At 42.3% G+C, this 22801-nt stretch overlaps 1 protein-coding gene across 1 annotated transcript in view; it reads left to right on the top strand.

Annotated features, from left to right (window-relative positions):
- Positions 1-1459: 1459 nt before the first annotated feature.
- Positions 1460-22801, top strand: part of TEC (tec protein tyrosine kinase) — a 143412-nt gene continuing 122070 nt past the window's right edge. Inside the window, exon 1 of the mRNA XM_049790210.1 lies at positions 1460-1515. The gene's annotated coding sequence lies outside the window, so the exon portion shown is untranslated. The remainder of the gene's footprint in view (positions 1516-22801) is intronic.

Raw genomic sequence — 22801 nt, 5'->3', positions numbered from 1 at the left:
CCAGCACTCTACATCACTCAGGAGTTCAATGATCCTAGGCAAGGGACAAACTCCCTGTTTTGAATGTCTGTTTTTCAGTTCACTAGTTGGGTAACACTACTTGGGTGACCTCACACCTTTTGTCCTCCCTTGCACCATACATTAAAGCAGGGAATTCCAATAATATAGCCTTCATTAAATGCTAACATCAAATATTTAGAACAGTTGTGGTTGGCACACAGTACGTCTTGCATCAGTGTTGTTTTCTTCAACGCAGGAAGGAACTGAGTTCACTAAAAGTGAATACACTTGACTCTCGAAAACAGAGCAGTCACGCTTTAATGCTTCAATTGACAGAGGAAAAAAAGTCATTTCTTTTATTTTTATTTTTGTGCTTGAGGAGTGTTTCTTTTCTTTTTTTTTCATTTTAATCAAAGTGGATTACAAATCTTTCACAGTAATATTTTAGTTACATAGTGATATTGAACCAGGGACGTTCCCACCACCAATGTTGTCCTCCCTCCTCCCTTGTTCCCAGCAAGCATCCCATATCCCCGTTTTATGCCCCCCAGGCTGCTAGTATAGGTGGTCCTCTCTGTGTCTAGTATGTTGTAAATTGGGTATCGATTCTGTTGTAGTTGGCTTTGGATTTGTTGTTTAAGTTTGATCATTTTTTAAATTTCTACTTAATGTTCATATGACGGTTCGGTCTTGGTACCCTCCATTATTCCCCCCTCCATTTGTGAGGCGAAACAAGATGGTTCAAGTTGTGTGGTTCTGTTTGAAGGAAAGAGAAATAAAATAAAATAAAATGGGGCAAAAATCAAACAAGCAAAAAATGGGAGGAGTCCTTCTAGAGGTTATATCTATCAGTTTAAAAGCAGAGAGGGAAAAGGAAGAAAAACATAACAATACAAAAAAAAGATAAAAAAAAATCAAACAAAAACTCGAAAAACACCAGAGCAATATAGACAGCAGCCACGCAATAACCACGGTCATTTCTTTCTGGAACAGTCGTTCCTTTGCACCCAGTCACAGGCCCTGGCCTGCTTGCTGTACCTTAGGCAGAAGGGGCCTTGACTGACACAACCTCTAGTCACCCCCAGGTGGCACTGCCCAAGATTCTTGGGGACGGACTGGGAGTCCACCAGTGACAGTTCTCCGGGATTTTGTGGCTAGGGGTGGCAGAATAGGTAGGCAACCAGGTTTGCATCCGCGAACTCCCAAGGCGCATGCGCGTCCGGCCCACTAAGCGCACCTTGATAGACAGCTGCTCTAGTCCAGGAGGGCCGTGGGAACCAGCGGGCGGGGTTCTAGCGCAAGAGCAGAGGGGCGGAGCGAATAGGAACGACGCGTTGGGGCGGGGCTATCTGGTTAGGGGGCGGGGTCACCCAAATCAGGGGGCGGGCGGGGCGCCTGCGGGGGCGTGGTCAGCCTAGACTAGAGGCTGAGCTCCGGCTATCGCAGCCAGCGGCGGCACCCGTGGGACTTGGCACTCACTGTCCGGGGCTCGGCGCTGCTGCGCGCTCCAGCCAGGTAAGCTCGCCTGAGTCTGGGTGAGTTTGGGCCGGGGTTGCGGGGAGTCGGCTGGGCACCGGGAGGTTTGTGACGGACGACTGACCTGGTGGAACCAGAAGGTTTATAATTTCCTAGTTGAGCTGAACCAGGTGAAGGACTGTCTGGGTTTGCTTGGGCCTTGGAGGAGGAAGGGACAGGTGTTGCTGCGCGGGTTGTCCCAGGCCTAGGCGCTTCAAGTTCAGATCGGGGTTCGCTTTGCCTCTCCTCTTTGCACCGGCTGCTGCAGTTTGGATAGCAAGAGTTTGGCAGGATCCTTCTCCGCAGACTTTTCCACAAATGCACGTGTCCCCCTCCCCCCCCCCCCAGGGCCTCACCCCAGTCGCCTCCCTTTTACATTTTTCTTTCTGGGAAATTATTATTATTTTTTTTGGGGGGTCACTCCCGGCAGCGCTCAGGGGTTCCTCCTGGCTCTACGTTCAGAAATCGCTCCTAGCAGGCTCTCGGGGGACTCAATGGGATGCAGGGATTCGAACCACCGTCCTTCTGCATGCAAGGCAAACGCCTTACCTCCATGCTATCTCTCCGGCCCCTGGGAAATTACTTTTGAGTCTGGAAAAACAGCGATCTTGAAGAAAAAAAAAGGGGGACTTTGATTTGGGAAATTTAAGCTCTTCACCCTGGGAGCCTAAAATATCCATTTCATTGGATTCTTTCCCCCCCCCCCCCCCAGAAAAAAAAAACACCACAGTGTTACCAGTTCTAGAACACAGGCCACATCTATTGTTATTCTGAGGTGTTACTTAGAATAACAAGGAATAAAAGCTCAGAGAATATTCTATTTATTTTTTTTTTATTTTTGGTATTTGGGTCACACCCAGCAGCGCTCAGGGGTTCCTCCTAGCTCTGTGCTCTGACATCGTTCCTAGCAAGCACCGGGGACCATATGGGATGGCGGGATTCGAACCACCATTCATACTAGATCAGCTGTGTGCAAGGCAAACGCCCAACCACTGTGCTATCTCCCCGGGCCTCCTCTATTGAATATTTGTCTAGAAAGTTTGAACACAGTGTTACTTGGAACTCCAGGAGTATGAGTGCCAGGCTGGTTTGAAGATTGTCCCCAAAAGGCCGGCATTTTTGAGTAGCTACCCAGTGTTTTTTCCAGTAAGTGCTTACTGTTCTCTTAGGAAGTAATTAAAATTTCAGCTTAGAGGTACTTGGGAAAGAAAACACACTCAAATCATGGTTTTCCCGGAATTTAATAGGCTTCAGATTTCATAAGTTCCTATGATTTAGGTGGAGAAGAGGGCTGCTCCCATATAATCTTGTTGTATTGGAAAGTACTGTTCAGACTTCCTGTTCAGAGTCCTATACTCTGAGCGTCCTATACTCCAGTCAATCTGATCAATATGTTATTCCTCTTAACTTCCCAGGATGCTGACTGCTGGGTATTCATGTAAATGATCTTGGAATTCTTCCCACAAGGGTGTGTGTGCATTTTGGTTTGTGGAACCATTCAGGGCAAGTGTTGTAAACATGCAAATCAGGACTGTGCACTACGTGACAGTACCTTTGCCCCACATAAGTAGTTGTCGAGCTAGAATTTTTACGTGTCCCCAAATAGGAAAGATTCTTACATGCTGAACGACTTATGTATATTTATTCTTCATGAGCATTGTTCTGTCTTCAACTGGGCTAGTTTCCTGAGGGCAGGGGCTATTCTAGATGATTTTTTAAAGTCAAATCATGTTGAAAAACTCAGAGAATGTCAATCTCTACCTCCCTGTAGCCTGATTTATTGATAGGGCAGTTGAAAGGGCTATGAGCAGTGTCTGGTCCACTTTTGTGCTTGAGGAAGAATGTCAGGTCCACTGCCAACCTCTGATTACCTATTGTGCTGGCAGCCTGAACCTCAGGCATCGAAAGGAACCTGGTTCCATCAGGTCCATCTGGTTGGTGCCTTTCCTCCCCACCCTCATTCTTGCAGCTCCTGGGCTTCCATCCTGCCCTGCCACTCCCTGAATTCATACTTGCCTCCATTGTGGATTATCTCATGCTGCTTCAGGGAGGGGAGACTTAGTTTCTAGGGTTGCAGGAGATGTTGACCTGTAGCCTGCTCTGGGCCCCTTACATATGCTCAGGAAATACCTATTGATCACAGCAATGCTTAACCAAAGCACTATTTCTTATTCTTATTTCTCTCTCTCTAGGCCAAATGGAGACTAGGTCAGTGTTCTCTGGCATCTGCTGCTTTGATGGGAGTAGTGTTGTAAAATGGGCATTTGCTTGGTAGAAAAGAGCCAACTCTGTATGTAGTATAGGAGGTGAGGTGCTTGCCTTGCATGCTGACCAGCCTGGTTCATTGCTCAGAATCACTTCTGAGCACAGAGCTAGGAATGGCCCCGTGCACCTCTAGGTGTGACCCTCGGCCCCCCCCTTAAAAGCAGTGACATTAACCCATGATCACTTGTCATTATACAAAGACCTTTGAGCATGAGATTATGCCATGAGAATAACTTTGTTGAAAGGAACCGCCGAGGAGAGGCCTCCACCCCACACTTCACATGGTTTCTGTCTGGCTCACCCTGACTTCCTTGGACTGGATTATTTACAATTTATTATTAACTTTCCCAGAATATGTGACAGTTCCACATTCATATGACCATGTTTATTGTGATTTAAATGTAGGAATATATATTAACTGTTAAGAGGAAACAGAAATGCTATTTTTTAAAAATAAATTGTTATTAGGGAAACAGAAAAGGAATGACACATAAACATATATGAGCATAAAAAAGCATGTTTTTCTTTGGTTTATTGTGGTTTTTAAATTTTAATCTTTCATCCAAGTCACATTTTTCTCTCACCAGAAACAGCCACTTGAAATTCTTGGAGTGTGTTATTATGGTATTTATTGTTTGCAAGTTGATACTTCTTGAGTTTTTTTAGTTGGAAGTATTTTTTGTTGACTTTTCACTGGAAGATGAGAACCTTACTCATATTTTCCTTTAAGCCCCAACACAACCATGGCTTTTCTACTTATTTGATGTCTGTATATAGTATTACTTTAGTGTTTGTTGCCTGTTAGACATTAGGTAGAGAAGGATTAAAAAATAGCATCTGTTAATTTATACATTTATTCATTAAATAATTTTAAATTATCCTTCTTACATTTAGCTTGGTTGCAAAATCCATGCAAAGTACATGGATGCAAAATAAGATTTCCTGATTTTAAGTCATAGAAAATATAATGGGAGACACAGGCAAAAAAGGCTTAGGGAAAAACCCTTTGAATTAACGTTCAAAATAGAACTGAAAAATGACAGCACTTTTTTTTTTTTTTAAAGAATGCTAGTTAAGTGCTTTAGGTTTCTTTTCTTTTCTTTTTGTAATAAAATCTTTATTTAAGCACCATGATTACAAGCATGATTGTAGTTGGGTTTGAGTCACAGATACCCCACTTCACCAAGTGCAACATTCCCACCACCAATTCCCCCCACTTCCCAACCCTTGCCTGTATTTGAGACAGGCATTCTACTTCTCTCACTCATTAAGATTGTCATGATAGTTGTTAGTGTAGTTATTTCCCTAACTGCATCACTTTTTTTTTTTTTAACAGCTTCTTTCATAGTATACTGTGCCAGCAAATAGAACTGGAAAGATTCTAGGCCATTATTTAAAGCTCCAAAGTATAGTTAGATTTGAAAGTCTGGAAGAACAGTGTTCTTTAATTAGTAGGTTTCCCTGTTTTTCTATTAGTGTTATAGTTAAAAGGAATTTTGAGATCAGAGAAATAGTATTGGGGTTAAGGCTCTTGCCTTGCAGGTGGTTGACCCCAGTTTGATCTCTGGAAACACAAGGTCCAGTGAGCACAGAACACAGAATTGGGAATAACCCCTGAGTATCATGAGTTGTGGCCACCCCCCCAAAAAAAGTAATTTTGTTTAGGTCAGTATTCATATTGAAATCAAGGACAATTTTTTGCTTTTATTTTCTATGGGGTTAAAATTGCTTTGGTTTATTTTTTTAGGGGTGATTGTCAGTGTGTAATGTGAGTCAGGAATCAAATCCAGGGCCTCCAGGGCCTTACATGTATGAGGCATGGGCTCTACCTGGAAGCCTACCCTTAGTCCCCATTGGCTTAGTTCTGTGGCTCATCATTAATTTAATTTAAAGCTCTTTTTCTTTGGACCACACCCTGTAATACTCATGGTTTACTACTCCTGCCTCTCTACCAAGGGATTATGGCTGGCAGTACTCTGGAGACTATATGCTAGGCGGTGCTAGGGATGGAAACCAAGTAGGCAGCATGCAAGGCAAGCCAACTTTCCAGATGTTTCTTGGGACATCAGCTTAAAATTGTCCACCGGCTTTCCAGATCTTCTCTCAGCGGCATCAGCTATTCTGTCTGCTTTTGTTTTTGTTTTTTAACTTCACCAGGAGGAATAAATCACATCTTCCTGGTTTGTTCGAATTGGGATTAGTTGCCCTCTAGACATGCAATATGGATGGTAACTATAGGACTTCTCCCTCCAGGGACCCCATCACCTCTGTCCTGTATTACCTCACCTATTTCCTGCAGTACAAGCCTTTTCTTTCCCACCTTGTTTGGTTGAGCACCTCAGGGCACTTCTCAGCAAAAGATACATGGGATGCTTTATTTTTTTATTTTTTATTTTTTTGTTTTTTTTTTTTTTTTGGGGGGTGGTGGTCACACCCGGCGGTGCTCAGGGATTACTCCTGGCTATCTGCTCAGAAATAGCTCCTGGCAGGCACGGGGGACCATATGGGACACCGGGATTCGAACCAACCACCTTTGGTCCTGGATTGGCTGCTTGCGAGGCAAACACCGCTGTGCTATCTCTCTGGGCCCCGGGATGCTTTATTTTTTGAAGACTGTTACTGCCTGAAAATAGCTATGTCTGCAGTTAATTGTTCAACTGACTATGGGATTCTAGGGTGGAAAATGTGAAGACATTGTTTCCTCCTTTTTTCTTTGTGGTTCAGAACTGTTCTGACTCCTCAGTTTGTTCTGGAATCTGAGTCTAGTTAACATGCTTCTTCCTGGAAGGTTAGAGCTTTTTCTTGGCCTTCATCATCATGAAATGTCATAATGTGTCCCCGTGGATGGGTTTGTTTCTGTCCAATGTGTTGGACTCTTGAAATCTGGAAAGCCTTCCAGTTTGAGGTATTTTCTTGAGTTATCTCTTGGGTAATTCTCTCCTGTATTTTTGTGATGTCATTTGTTTAGATAAATAGATATTTTGGACTAGGTTTATGATTTTCTTCTACATCTAGGGAGATTTTCTCAATTTTGTTTTATTTTGTTGGTTTTGGGTCACACTTATCAGTGCTCAAGACTTACTCCTGATTCTGTACTCCTGGCAGGGCTCAAGGGACCATATGAAGGGCTGGGGATTGAACTTGGGTCCACTACATGCAAGGCAAAAGCCTTACCGACTGTACTATCTCTCCAGTCCCAATTTTCTCAATTATATTATCTACTTTTTTTTAAAGCTTTAACATTTGTTTTGTTTTGTTTTGGTTTATGCCCCAATGCTTAGGGGTTACTTCTCACTCTGCATTCAGGAAATCACTTCAGGTGGTGCTTCAGGGAACAACCACATGGGGGTATTGGGGGTTGGGTTGGTTACATGCCAGGCAAGTGCTTTATCCATTTACTATCTCTCTGCCCCCTGAGTTCTTTATGATTAAATATTTTTCATGTTTTAAATGGAAAGAACTTGTCTTGTTTCTGAATATCTAAACATGCATTAGTATGTATGTAAATCAATTTCTTTCTTGCTTTTGTTTTATGCTTAGTATCTTCTCTTATTTACTTTACAAACCTAATGATTATTTTCTTTGGTTGTTGGGCCACCCCTACTGGTGTTTGGGGTTACTCTTGGATCAATGTTTGGGGAACCATGTGATACTTGGGATCAAGTCCAGCACTCCCACATGCAAAGCACACATTCCATTCCTTTGAGCTATCTCCTTGTCTCCTTTATGTTTTTGGTGAGGCAGTACAGGGAGATTTTTTCCTTCTTAATTTCCCCAAATTTTCCCATTCAATGAATTTGTTTAGGTTTCTTTCATATTACAAATTTTCCTGCTATTGCTATTACTCTTGGCTCTCTGTTATATTTTAGTGAGTGATTACAAAGCTGGAGGGGCAGGTGTCTTGAATGGGAATTTTACTGGTTGGGTCTCTTGTTTGGTGAACCTCTGTCATCTCCTTGTGGACTGGCAATAGTCTTCAGAAAGGTTTCTTTAATCTTTATTTTGGGGTGGGTGGGTAGGAAGCACACTCAGCAATGCTAAGTGGTTACTCCTGGCTCTGTACTCAGGAATTATTCCTGGTGGTGCTCAGGGAACCATATGGGCTGCCAGGGATTGAATCCAGGTTAGCCATGAGCAAGATAAATGTCCTACCCTCTGAACAATTGCTCTAGCTATGGGTCCTCTAACTAATCTTGATCTTAGAGGTCAACAGAGAGCATTTGCCAGTGAGCTGAGAGCTGAAAGGAGGAGAAGCTGGAATCTGAGCGTTTGATATTCACATTTCTTTTCACTCTTTCCCAGTGTTTTCAGCAAAACACCAGAGCTGTGCTTGATGTAACTCAATCTAGAGACCTTCTCTTTTACCCTTTTGGGTGTGGGCTAAGATGTGCCAGGTGTTTTTTTTTTTTTTTGCTGGTGAGGGGAGCAATAACCTAATTGCTTAAAGGGATCTGGGATTCCACCTGCCTTTTCTGTTTGTTTTGGAGCCACATCCAGAAATGTTCCAGGGTCATTCCTGGCTCCAAGCTCAGGGGACCATGCAGTGCTGGCAATAGAACCTGAGCCTCCTGCATGCAAAGTATGTTCTTCAGCCCATTGAGTCCTTCTTCCAGCCCTCTACCTACTTTCAAAAGAACTTTTAACCTATCTCTCTCCCTGCAGAGGCTTCAAACAGCTTTTTTTTCTTTTTTAAATAAAATCTTTATTTAAGCACCATGATTACAAGCATGATTGTAGTTGGGTTTCAGTCATAAACAGAACACCCCACTTCACCAGTGCAACATTCTCACAACCAGTGCCCCCCCTCACAATCCCTGCCTGTTTTTGAGATAGGCATTTTACTTCTCTCACTTATCAAGATTGTCATCATATTTTCCTAACTGCACTCACATTCTTTGTGGTGAGCTTCATATTGTGAGCCAGTCCTTCTGGTCCTCATCTCTATTGTTTCTGGGCATTATTACAATATTGTCCTTAATTTTTCTTTCTTTCTTTCTTTTTTTTTTTTTTGGGCCACACCCGGTGACGCTCAGGGGTTACTCCTGGCTATGCGCTCAGAAGTCGCTCCTGGCTTGGGGGACCATATGGGACGCTGGGGGATCGAACTGCGGTCCGTCCTAGGCTAGCGCAGGTAAGGCAGGCACCTTACCTTTAGCGCCACCGCCCGGCCCCTGTCCTTAATTTTTCTTAAAACCCATAGGTCTGTGAGACTATTCTCTATCTCTCACCTTCTGACCTATTTCACTCAGCATAATAGATTCCATGTACATCCGTGTATAGGAGAATTTCATGACTTCATCTTTCCTGACGGTTGCATAATATTCCATTGTGTATATGTACCAGTTTCTTTAGTCATTCATCTGTTCAAGGGCATTTTGGTTGTTTCCAGAGTCTGGCTATTGTTAATAGCACTGCAATGAATATAGGTGCAAGAAAGGGATTTTTCACCCAAATTTCATCAGATAAGGGTTAATATAGAAAATATACAAGATATTGATTGGACTTGACAAGAAAAAAACATTTAACCCATCAAAAAAAAGGGTGGGGGGAGAAATGAATAGACTCTTCGTCAAAGAAGAAACACAAATGGCCACATGAAATGGATACATGAAAAATGCTCCACATCACTAACCATTAGGGAGATGAAAATCAAAACAATGATGAGGTAACATCTCACACCACAGAGACTGGCACACATCACAAAGAACAAGAACAATCAATGCTGGCGGGGATGTGGAGAGAAAGGAACTCCTATTCACTGCTGGTGGGAATGTCATCTAGTCCAGCCCTTATGGAAAACCATATGCAAAAAACTGGAAATTGGGCTCCCACATGATCCAGCTATACCACTTTCCAAGCAGCTTTTAAGTTTTTTAGCATTTCGGAAATTCTAGAGTATAGATCCAGCTGTTTCTTGCTTCTCTATCCCCCAAAATGGTTTCTTTCATTTTCCTCACAGGTGTAGGTTTATAATTTAAAAACAATAGTGGCAACAGAGCAAAACTCTTAATTTTATTTTACTGAGCTTTTAGAAGTGGAGAGAGACAGACAGACAGACAGAGACAAAGAGAGAGTAGATGTTTCTATTCTATCATGTGTAGTATATACGTTTCTTTTTCTTTCCTTTTTTGGGGGGGGTGTATTACACATGGTGGTGCTCAGGGTTTAATACTGGCTCTATGCTCAGGGATCACTCCTGGTGAGCTCTGCAGGCCCACATGGGGTGCCGGGAATTGAACCCAGGTTGGCTATGTGCAAGGCAAATGCCCAGGCCTCTTTACTATCACTCTAGCACAGTTATTTTATTTATTTATTTATTTATTTATTTATTTATTTATTTAAATTTGGATTTAGGGCTTCACTTAGCTCAGGGATAACTCCTTGCTCTATGCTTAGGGGTTACTTCTCGCCTTGTGTTCATTGAATATTTCTAGTGGAACTTGAGGACCATATGAGATGCCAGGGATTGAGCTAAGGCTAGTCATGTGTAAGACAGTGTCTTAACCTCTGTACTCTGTAGTTTCAGTATATACATTATTTCATTAGATTTGTTTGTTTGTTTGTTGGGCCACACCTGGCAGCACTCAGGGGTTACTCCTGGCTCTGTGCTCAGAAATCACACATGGCAGACTCAGGGGACCATGTGAGATGCCGGGATTTGAACCACCATTGGTCCTGGGTCGGCTGCTTGCAAGGCAAATGCCCTACTGCTGTGCTATCTCTCCAGCCCCTCATTAGATATTTAAAAAAAATTTTTAGGCTATGCTGGGTGGTTTCAGGAATTGTTTCTTGCGGGTTTGTAGGACTATATGGGATTCCAGGGATTGGACCTAGGTTGGCTGAGTATAAGGAAAATGTCCTACGTACTGTACCATCTCTCTGGCCTCCAGTTTTTCATTTACAATTTATTTTTTGCCCCAGACTCATGGAAGACAGGTACCTTGTCCAATGTTCTCTTTCTAGTCCTGGACTATAAATTCCTTTTCAATAGACTGGCCTGGTTTGGTTTTGGCAGTGTGCTGTCTTTTCATACTATACACCAACCTTTCTTCTTTCCTCTTCTTCTGACTCACACCTGGTAATGCTCAGGGGTTACTCCTGACTCAGTTCTTTGGTGTTTTTCTCTGCAGTGCGTGGGGGACTATGCAGTAACAGAATGGAATCCGGGATTTCCACATGCAAAACATGTGCTCCAGCCCTTTGGGCTATCTCCTAGTCTCACTGTACAAACCTTTTGTTTGGGCCCGAGTGATAGTACAATGGGTAGGACACTTACATCTGATTGACCCAGGTTCAAACCCTAATATTACATATAGTTCCCTCCAAACACAGTGATCTCTGTTTGTGCTTTTTTTTTTGGGGGGGGGGGGTCACACCCAGCAGCACTCAGGGGTTACTCCTGGCTCTATGCTCTGAAATCACTCCTGGCAGTCTCAGGGGACCAGATGGAATGCCGGAATTCGAACTACAGTCCTTCTGCCAGCAAGGCAAACATCCTATCTCAATGCAATCTCTCCGGCCCCAAGCACAATGATCTCTGAGCATGGAGCCAGGAGTAAGTTCTGAGCTCGTCCAGGCATGACCCTCTCTCCCCGCTCTGCCATAATAATGAAACCTTTTCTAGCCAGTTTGGGTATATTTTGTTCCTGAATGCAGTCTGGACCTCAGATTCCTTCTCACAGTCCTGAATATCTATCCATTTCCATGGGATTCTACTGAGCCTGGGAGACAAAATTTGTGTGTAACCCTCCCTTGAGAGGTACAGAGGTTACTGCTCACACAATCCTTTCTGCTTCTCCTGTTAAGCTGATCTAGGAGGACTCCTCTGTTTCTGAGGCCTCAGCACAGCAACCTTCTACTAGCATTCAGGAAGCCTCATATTTTATGTCCAGGAGGACTTTGCCGTGCTGCCTCATTGGGACTTACCATTGTTTCCCCGTGAGGCTTTTCCTCTTCATTCTCTTTTTCTATCACCCAGCTCTTGACCTTCAGGCATTGTGCAGTTCCTGTTTCAGAGGACTGAGCAGTCTATCCTTCCAATCCTTCTTGCCTGCTGAGTCATTCCTCATGCTCCCTTCCTGTGGGTGCCACGTTCCATTCCTGGGCCTTCCCCACAGCAGCTTGGCTTTGTTTCCAGACTGTCTTATCTGCACAGAAAATGCCAACAAGAGGATGGTGGCGAAGCCCAGCAGACAGTGGATGCACTGGAGAGGTTTGGCTTTACTTGCTCGCTAGAGGGGGACACGAAGGGCTGGGGAAGTTAGTTGATCATATATGATGCCCAGAATCAAACCAGGGTCTGTTGCCTACAAGGCAATACCCCTATTCTCTTCTCTCTATTTTCTATTTTGTTAGTTTTTCAGGCTATACCTGGTAGTGACCTGGTAGTGCTCATGAACTACTGCTGGCTCTACACTTAGGAATCATTCCTGGCAGTCTCAGGGGACCATTTGGGATGCTGGGGATCAAACTTAAGTCTACTGCATACAAGGCAAATACCCTACCCACTGTACTATCTCTTTGACTTCAGTGATTCTCTTTAAAAAAGAAATCCTCTTCCTTTTCATACTTGGTACTTGAGGGTTTATTCTCAATATATGCTCAATGGTTTTCCCATTAGTGCTCAGAGGATCACTTGCACTTGGGATTGAATCTAGGCCTCCCACATGCAAAGCATATGCACTAGCCCGAGAGCTTTCTCCCAGGCCCACATATTGCCCTTCCCTTTTTGTTGTTGGTATGATGATCATGCATTGCATATGGTCTGGTGCTGGCTGAGGTTGTGATGCTCAACAGCAGTGCTCACATACACTTGATTGTGATATGTCAGCATTGCACATATTGATGTGGTTGTGGATTCCAAATAGCAGTACCACTTTTATTGTGCGTAGGACAGTGCCAGGTCTAGAACAATGGTTTCACACTTGCAAGGCAGTAATTCTAGCACCGAGCAATGGTTAGGAAGGTGTGAGTTTTTGTGGAGGGAGAGAACTATATACTGATTAGATGTCCAGTATGGTGAATGTTGAGTCTACTTTTCCTTTCTCCTTTTCTCATTTTCCTCTCCTTTTCTTCCTTTCCTCCCTTTTCTTCTCTTTCTTTCCCTACTCTCTTTTCTCTCTCTTTCTCTCTCTCTTTTTTTCCCCACTGATGGAGTATTGGGAGTCCCAGGCAAAGAGCTGGGACTTTGTGGAGGCACTGGGAGTTGAACTCATAGCTTCACACTTGTGAGACAGGCACTTTTATTATTGAGCTATTCCATGTGTGTGTGTGTGGGGGGGGGGGGTGTTGGTGTTTTTGAAGATCAAGCTCAATCTTCATTTGAAGCAGTTGCTCTTCAACCAAACCATTTTCCCAGGCCACACATTTTATGTTTTTATTTATTATTAATAACAATACTTATTATTATTTGTCTGTAGAGCAGCGCTGTAGGGCTATTCCTGGCTGTGTGCTCTAGGTTTCATTCCTACTGGTTCTTGGGAATTGTATGCATGTTGAGGCATGTGCTAAGTCCAGTTGAACTATCTCTCCAGCTCACAAATTTATGTGGGTTTTTTGTTTGTTTGTTTGTTTGTTTTGGGGCCATATCCTGCAATGCTCTGGTGTTACTCAGTGATAACTCCTGGTGGGCCCAGGGGACTATATAGATATCAAGAATCAAACTTTTGTTGGCAGCATGCAAGGCAAGCTTCTTATTTTGCTTTTATGCTTTTAAAGGAGGAAGACCTCTGTTTAGATTTCTGCACTTTGTAACTATGTGTCAGATAATTTTTAAGGATATAGCTTTTGAAAGCTTAGCCACAATATCAAAATGATGGGTTAAAAATTGTCAGATATTATGAGACACTTATAACACAAAATTCCTTGTCACATATCCTACTTCTTTTAAATTCTTTTTTTTTTAATTGGTGAAATTCTAAGCCTGATTTACTAGGAAAAATGCTAACTCTTTATCTTGTATAGAGATCTGACAAAACATTTTATTTACTAAGCTCTTAGAAACTCTTATGTCCTCATTTTCCCCAGTATGATGTTTCAACCACAACTTGTGGGATAACCACACCTTGGAAATGAAATTTGTGGGTTTTGTTCCTATGAAGGAGTGATTTCAAGGCTTATTTTTCTGATATATACTCTTAAGTATGCAGTAAAATTAGTTTTTTTTTTTTTTTTTTTTTTTTACCATTGCGGTTATTTTTGTTTCCTGCTTTTGGTGAAAAAAAATTCTTGGCCCAATAACTGTGCAGAAAACAGAAATGCATTTTAACTGAGTTTTAAAGGTTGTTAGAAATATAAATTTAAATATGAATGTTTTGCACATTTTTAAAGGATTGTCAATTATGTTCCATATTTTAAGTGTTATAGAAGTATTGCATTAAATACTTCTCATTACAAGGTTCTGGTATGTGTGAAATGTGGTTTTGGGGCTCAGAGCTTGTGATACACTATCCTATCTCCTCCAGATCAACAAGACATTTCTGACATTCACTAACATTTAGTGTGTTCCTTGAATTTTCTCTACCATCATTAATAACAAACAAACTATTTTTTTGGGTCAGGACAGTAGCTCAACAGACTAAGAGCATGTTTTGCATGTGGAAGGCCCAGGTTTGATCTCCAGCACTTTATGGTCTGAGTATTGCCAGAGAGACTACTGCAGAGCTAAGAGTAGCCTTAGTACCACTAGATAAGGACCAAAAACTAAAATAAATTGTGTTTGTAGAGTTTTATTTATTTCCTTTTTATTGCATATTATATTAAAAATAAGCCCTAAGTTTTTATAGTGTTTGCTCAAAATGCACCGAATAATAAAGTCTAAAGAGAAGTTATTTATTTATTTTGGCTTTCGGGGCCTAATTTGCTATACTCTGGGACTGTTCCTGTCTCTGTGCTCATAAGTGACCCCAGGCAGGGCTCAAGGACCATGTGTGATCCATGGGATTGAATTGGGTCAGCTGTGTGCATGGCAGTAGGCTTAACTCCCCGTACTGTCTTTCCAACCCTATAAAGAAACAATTAAAAGTAAAGTCAAAACCATTCTAGAGAGAACTATTAGTCATCTTCGTTATTTTACTTAAAATAATCTTTTCAGCCTTCTATGAAACTTTGAACTGGGGATATTGCTCAAAGTGCATGTGTGAAGCACAAGGGTTGGACCCCTGATCCTGCATGGCCTTTTGAGCACTGCTGGGTATAATTTTAGTGCTCAGGTGGCACAATCGGCTGAGTAGCACCAAAGCACAGAACTGTTGTGCCTTCACCATCAGTTTGAGGGAGATTTGTGACATAAATTTCTCTCTACATTTAAATTTACAATTACTTTATGAAGTTATGATTAGTAAATAAATTAGTAAGTTAGTAAATAAATTAGTACATAACTTATAACTTTCTTCAGGTAACTTTGGGGGAGCACATGAGGCTCTTCTCAGAGTTTACTCCTGCCTCTGTACTCAGGGATCACTCCTGCCGATGCTTGGAGAATCACTTGAGAAGGTGGAGATTGAACCCAGGTCAGCCATGTGCAAAGCAAGCATCCTGCCCTAATTATAAATTTAAAATAGCTAGTATGTTTAGAAGTTAAGATATTCTGAAGCACTCCCCAGTAAATGGATATCTGGGATTGTTTCCTTTTCTTTATTATATTTATATTTTATAAATTATAATAATAATATATTTATTATACTTTATAAAGTGCTACTTTCTTCTCCCCCATTTGGAAATAATTTCCTTGGAACTTAGTTCTCAAAATACTACCCTGAAATAAATGATGTCTGTCTTCTGTTAAATCATGTCAGGAGGACTCAAAATAGTGATTTGGAAAACTCACTAGCTGTGCCACATTCTATATACATAATATTTCATTTTCCTCTTTTTGGCCCTTTAGAACAAGAGTATCCCTTTGGTATAAGCTGTGACACCAAGTTCTTTAGCTGTTCCTGCTGAGACCCCTTTGAAAGCCCGAGTACTCTGGGAGAGAAAGTACAGTGGACAAGGCATTTGCCTTGCATGCGACTGACCCGGGTTTGATACCTGCACCATACAGACCCCATTCCAAAATTTTATCCCTTAGCTGAACCAGGAGTAAACTCTGAGCACAGCCAGGTGTGGTGCCCAAACAAACAAACAAGCAAACAAACAAACAAGGAAGCCAGAGTTACCTTCATGGCGGTTTTTTCAGAACTGTGTACTTGTTGGTAGTGCCTATCACTTTGCTTCTGTTTGTTGAATTTGTGAGGAAAGGTTTCTAGGGAACAGCTATATTTGCTGTGAAATGACATTTGACTTCTGTACCTGCAATAAGATTCCTGAACTTTCCTGGAAGCAAGAAGGGCATTAGAAGTTCATCAGGGGGGCCGGGCGGTGGCGCAAGAGGTAAGGTGCCTGCCTTACCTGCGCTAGCCTTGGACAGGACCGCGGTTCGATCCCCCGGCGTCCCATATGGTCCCCCAAGCCAGGAGCGACTTCTGAGCACATGGCCAGGAGTAACCCCTGAGCGTCACAGGGTGTGGCCCAAAAACCAAAAAAAAAAAAAAAAAAAAAAAAAAAAGAAGTTCATCAGGATCTCCAATCTTCACACCCATTCCTGTACTACAAGAGGAAGCCAGTGACACTAGAGATTTTGACCTTAATGTCATTTCTTGATCAAGAACTCAAAAAAAAAAAAAAAAAAAGAACTCAGGCAGAGGGCCAGACAGCAGACAGTGCAGTAGATAGGCAATTGCCTTGCATGCAATTGACCTAGTTTTGAGCTTCAGTATTGCAAAACAAAAACAAACAAACAAACAAAAAGAACTCAAGCGAGTGAATTCTTGTTTTGCCTGTTTTCTCCCAATATCTTTCTGGATATCCTTTTCTAATGTTGAAAGCCTAGACTAGATTTCGAAGTCAACTATTAACTGGTATTATGGTTCCATGTCTCAGGTCTTACATCTATTAAACAAATCCTAATGACACCTAATTAGCAGCCTACTTCAGAAAGAGTCAGGGCCTAATGCGTAATAAAGGACTTTGAGCTTTTCTTAGATCGTTTTACACGTTCATGAATAAAGAGATGGTTGCTGTGTTGTCAAAGGGCATCTTTATTGTATCTATTATAGAAGAGAAAAGTGACACTCAAAAGATAGTGGCATGTAGGGAATAAGAGGGCAAAGTGTGGGATCTGGGATTTTTCTTGAACCTGTGGAATAAGTCGACACCATGACTATGTACCATGAGTATGTATACATACCATGAGTATGTATGTGCAAGGAAAGTGGGTTTTATAGTTATTTTATTGCTATTTTGTTTGGGGGTTTACTCGTGGATCTGTGCTCAGGGATTGATTATTTCTGGTGATTCTTGGGAGAGTAGTCGTATGAGTTGGCAGGATCAAACCAAGGGCTGTTAGCATGCATGGCATGGCAAATTTCTTCACCTCTCTACTATTTTCTGGCCCAAGTTTTACAGGTTTTTTTTTTTTTTTTTTTTTTTTTTTGGTTTTTCAGGCCACACCCATTTGATGCTCAAGGGTTACTCCTGGCTAAGCGCTCAGAAAGTGTCCCTGGCTTGGGGGGACCATATGGGACACCAGGGGATTGAACCTCGGTCCTTCCTTGGCTAGCGCTTGCAAGGCAGACACCTTATCTTTAGCGCCACCTCGCCGACCCCAAGTTTTACAGTTTTTAAGTAAATAAAAACACCGGGCAGCTACTCTTTTTTTTTTTTTTTTTTTTCCTATTTGGTTACATCCAGGGCTCAAGATCCTGGCTTTGTTCTCAGGGATCACTCCTGTTGATGCTCAGTATGGGGTACCAGGGATTGAACCTGGGTTGGCTGCATGTAAAGTAAGCACCTTCCTGGCTATTTTATGTGTGTGGCCCCTAAACTACTCCTTTGTAAGACAGAGCATGTTTGTCAAGTTTACAAGTTTGATTTTTTTTTAATTGAATCACCATGAGATAAAGAGTTAAAAAGCTGGTGATTGTTGAGTTTCAGTCATACAGTGTTCCAAAAGCCATCCTTTTTCTAGTGTACATTTTTTTTGCCACCAATTGCCCCAGTTTCCCTCTTGTCCCCTTTCCCCACTCCTGCCTCTATGGCTGTATGGTAGATTCTCTCTCTCTCTCTCTCTCTCTCTCTCTCTCTCTCTCTCTCTCTCTCTCTCTCTCTCTCTCTCTTTCCACAGTGATTTACAATATTGTTAATGAAAGTATCATGTATATCATGTATATCACTTTACCTCTTTTCAGCACCCAATTCTTGTCCAGTATGATTTATCATTTTTCAACTATCATTGTCATCCCTTCTCTGCCCTAATTGTACTCCCCTGCTATTTGTGACAAGCTTCCTACCATGGACCAGTCTTCTTGCCACTCATTTCTATTGTCTTTGGGTTTTATTCTCATACTATTTTTTTTAACATCCTGCAGATGAATGTGATCATTTTATGCCCATCTGACTCATTTCACTCTTATGATACTTTCCATGTCTGTCCATGTATAAGCATATTTCATGACTATTTTTCCTAATACCTTCAGCTTACCATTTCTTTAAGAGGCATTATGGAAACTGAGGGTTGAAAAAAAATTCAGATAGAATTACTATTACATAGATTTAGTTTGGGGTGGGGCTCTTATTAAATGCCAGAAATGTTATTTAAAGTCAGGAATAGGAAAAGAACTGAAAGTATGAAGTTAAGGAATAGATGGATATTTGCTTGGATATAAATATAATTGGACTAAACCAGAGGTTCACAAACTTGTTGGATCTATCACTCTCTTTTAGAAAAAAAGAAATAGCTAAGCTTGGAGAGAGAGTTTAATACGCTGAGCACAGGCTTTGCATGAAAGAGACCCAGGTTCCATTTCTGGCATTGCATGGTCCCCAGAATACCACCAGGAGAATGGCCAAAAACAAAAAAACAAAACAAAAAAAAGAATCAAAATGTACTTCCTTACCCCGAAATCTATTTTTTGGGGGGTGTCACACCTGGCAGCACTCAGGGGTTATTCCTGGCTCTACGCTCAGAAATCACTCTGGCAGGCTCGGGGTACCATATGGGATGCTGGGATTCAAACCACCGTCCTTCTGCATTCAGGGCAAACGCCCTATCCTTCTGCATTCAGGGCAAACGCCCTACCTCCATCCTATCTCTCCAGTCCGAAATTTTCTTGAAACAAGCAAAAATAAAGTGCCTTTCAGCTCTCCAGGTACACCAGAAGCTTTTATTGTCCCCTATTATACCAGCACCCCCCTTCCTGATATGTTAACCCCGCTTTGGGAAACACTGAGCTGGGGCCAGAAAGAGAGTATGGAGGAGAGCATGCATTTGCCTTGCATGCAGAAGGATGGTGGTTCGAACCCCGGCATCCCATATGGTCCCCCGAGCCTACCAGGAGCGATTTTGGAGCATAGAGCCAGGAGAAATCCCTGAGCGCTGCTGGGTGTGGGACCCCTCCCCCCATAAAAAAAGAAACACTGAGCTAAGACTACCATTTTTCACTGGGTGGGCATATGATCCCCTGGATATTCCAGGGGAATCCTCTATGAGGATTCATAGCATGATATTTGGGACCCCATTGGAAGGACAGTGGTCCCATAGGAAGGAAACCAAGTCAAAAGGGCCATTGTTGGAAAAAGGCTGAGAGATACTGGGGTAGTCCATTGACTTTTTAAGTCACTAATGTAGAAGAGGGAGTACACAGTTGAAATGCCCAGTATTTTTGAGCCTTTTGAAAGCTTTCTATTTCAGTTATAACTCAGAAAGGTTCATATTTTTGGGCTGGAGCGATAGCCTTGCATGTGGTGACCTGGATTTGATCCCCAGCATCTCATATAGTTCCCCGAGCCTGCCAGGAGCAATTTCTTTTTTTTTTTCTTTTATTTTTTGGGGGAGTTACACCTGGTGGCCCTCAGGGGTTATTCCTGGCTCTGGGCTTAGAAGTCACTTCTAGCAGGCTCATGGGACCATATGGAATGCCGGGAATCGAACCCAGAGTCTGTCTAGGGTTGGCAGCGTGCAAAACAAGCACGCTACCACTGTGCTATCTCTCCAGCCCTCCAGGAGCAATTTCTGAGCGAGCTAGGAGTAACCTCTGAGCACCGCTGGGTGTTCCCCAAAAACCAAAAATAAAATAAAATAAAATAAAGTAAAAAATAAAAAGAGATTCATATATTTTTTTCTTTTTTTGAGTGCTGTCACCTGTTGTAGTGCTTGCAGATTGCTTCTGGTTGTGTTTCAGGAAAACTTGTGGTGCTGGTGATGGAAGCTTGGTAATTCAAAGATGTGCTCCAGCCCTCGTGCTCCTTTTTTTCTGCTGTCAGCTATTTTTGTAAACCTTTATTTTTCAGGGAGAGCTGAAAATTGAGCCCAGGATCTTATGCCTTTGGAATATGAACTCTTCTACAGATCTATATTCTGGGCTTTGGGTCATTATTGTAATTGAGGCATTTACTAATACAGAAATTGGAATGAAAATGTTTCCTAAAATGTTACATATGTGATACCGAGACGGAACTCAGGACCTTACACATAGGAGGCATATGCTCTCTCATGAGCCACAGCTTGGGCCTGTACACCATATCTCAGCTGTTGTAAATGACAATTCAGAAATGCCATTTTCCCCATTTTCTTTCTTTTTATTTTTTGTTTTTTTTTGGGTCACACCCGGCGGTGCTCAGGGGTTACTCCTGGCTGTGTGCTCAGAAATAGCTCCTGGCAGGCACAGGGGACCATATGGGACACCGGGATTCGAACCAACCACCTTTGGTCCTGGATCGGCTGCTTGCAAGGCAAACGCCGCTGTGCTATCTCTCCGGGCCCCATTTCCCCCATTTTCATAGTACTTTAGTCTCTAAACTAGGTCCTGCACTTTTCATTAGTTGACCTTAAAGATATAATGGAGAAAAGCAAATACTTATTTTCAGATTTATTAAGAAGTGATTGATAGATATCATTGTATATCTTTTTGTTTTGTTTTTGTTTTTGGGCCACACTCAGTGACACTCGGGTTACTCCTGGCTCTGTGCTCAGAACATTTTCCTGGCAGCGTTGGGAGACCCTATGGGATGCCAGGGATCAAATTCAAGTTAGCTTCATGCAAGGCAGATGCCCTGCGTGCTGTGCTATCACTCTGGCTCAATCACTGTGAAACTTTAAGGTATATGGTTTGATTTACATATTGTGATTACTGCAATAATTGTAATTAATAGCTGGCATTAGATAGAGATAAAATTTCAAGAATGAGCAAGGCTTGGGGCTGGAGATGGGATGCCAGGATTCAAACCAACTACCTTAGGTGCTGGATCGGCTGCTTGCAAGGCAAACACCGCTGTGCTATCTCACCAGGCCCGATATTTACTCTATTAATACTTTATATATGTTATAGTTGTATTAACTATAGCTATGATGTTCTACATTACTTTTTTTTTTTTTTTTTTGGTTTTTAGGCCACACCCTGTGGCGCTCAGGGGTTACTCCTGCTTAGAAATTGCTCCTGGCAGGCATAGGGGACCATATGGGATACTGGGATTCGAACCAACATTTGCTTGCAAGGCAAACGCCCTACCGCTGTGCTATCTCTCCAGCCCTCTACATTACATTTTATTACTATTTTTATTAAGACATATTTACAAAATCATTCATAATACAGTTATTTCAGGCATATAATGTTCCAATACCTTCAGTGTCAGTGTCCCCTCCTCTCCACCAGTGTCCACAGGTTCCTTCTCACCCCAAGTCTGCCCCCTCAGCAGACATATAACAAATTTATTTCAACAAAACTTACAGAAATGAGAAATATAATGATCAAAAAATAAACCAATAAAAGTTAATTTGTGATAATTGATTGCTATGTAATTTTAATATAAAGAAATTAAAGTCGGGGCCGGAGAGATAGCATGGAGGTAAGGCGTTTGCCTTTCATGCAGAAGGTCATCGGTTTGAACCCCGGCGTCCCATATGGTCCCGGTGCCTGCCAGGAGCAATTTCTGAGCATGGAGCCAGGAGTATCCCCTGAGCACTGCCAGGTGTGATCCAAAAACCACAAAAACAAACAAACAAACTCAAGAAATTAAAGTCATTTAATGCAATACTCTTTAACAACCTTCCTTTAATTCCTTTTCCCCGCCCTGTTTCTGGTAACTACAAATATGTACTCTTTTTCTTGTTTTTGGTTTTGGATCGCACCTAGCTGTGCTCAGGTTTTACTTCTGCCTCTGTACTTACAGTTACTCCTGGAGTGCTTCGGGGACCCTATGGGGTGTTGAGGATTGAACCCAGGTTGGTCTGGTTGCAAGGCCAATGATTCATGTACTCATTTTCTGTGAAGTAAGGAAAGTATTACAGGCAGGAAAGATAGTATAGCAGGGAGGGTATTTGCCTTGCATTCGGCTAAATGCATATGGTCCCCCTGAGCCTGTCAGGCCTTGAACTCAGAGCTAGGAATAAGCTCTTAGCACTGCCAAGAGTGGTCCCTCAAACAAACAAACAAACAAACAAAAAAAACAACACAGAATAGAATTAGATACCACACAGAAGTGAGACCATAGAGAATTTATCTTCCATCTGATTTTTATTAATTTTTTTTTACTTATCACAGTGCATTTAAGTTTTATCCATTGTGTTATTAGTGGCAGGATTTCCTCATTTTTCCCTGATCTCTCACTCCTTATTCTCCTCACTGTTGCTGCTATTGCTATGTCCTGGGTCACACACATCCCTTGGTGCTCTCTGAGAGTAGTAGATCTGGTGTGGTGCACACACACTTGGCTGCTGTGTTCGTTGAGATGTGTGCCCCATAAGTTATGACTCTTTTCCATGTGTTTGCTGGAAGTTGCATTCAGTTGAGGTTCACAAGTGATTGTGGTGTTCACACAGTGTACACCAGGATCACAATTCTGGGCTGTGGTGGTGCTCACCCACACGTCTATGGTGTGGTCAGAGCTGGCTTGTGGCAGTTGAGATGGCAGATAGCAGAGTTGGCAGCTGGCAGAATTGTGCTTGGCATTTGTGGGTGACATGGGGGATTTCCATAATCCCATA

The sequence above is a fragment of the Suncus etruscus genome, chromosome 16 (assembly GCF_024139225.1).
Source record: "Suncus etruscus isolate mSunEtr1 chromosome 16, mSunEtr1.pri.cur, whole genome shotgun sequence".
Lineage (NCBI taxonomy): Eukaryota > Metazoa > Chordata > Mammalia > Eulipotyphla > Soricidae > Suncus > Suncus etruscus.
This window is presented reverse-complemented; position numbering and strand designations above follow the sequence as displayed.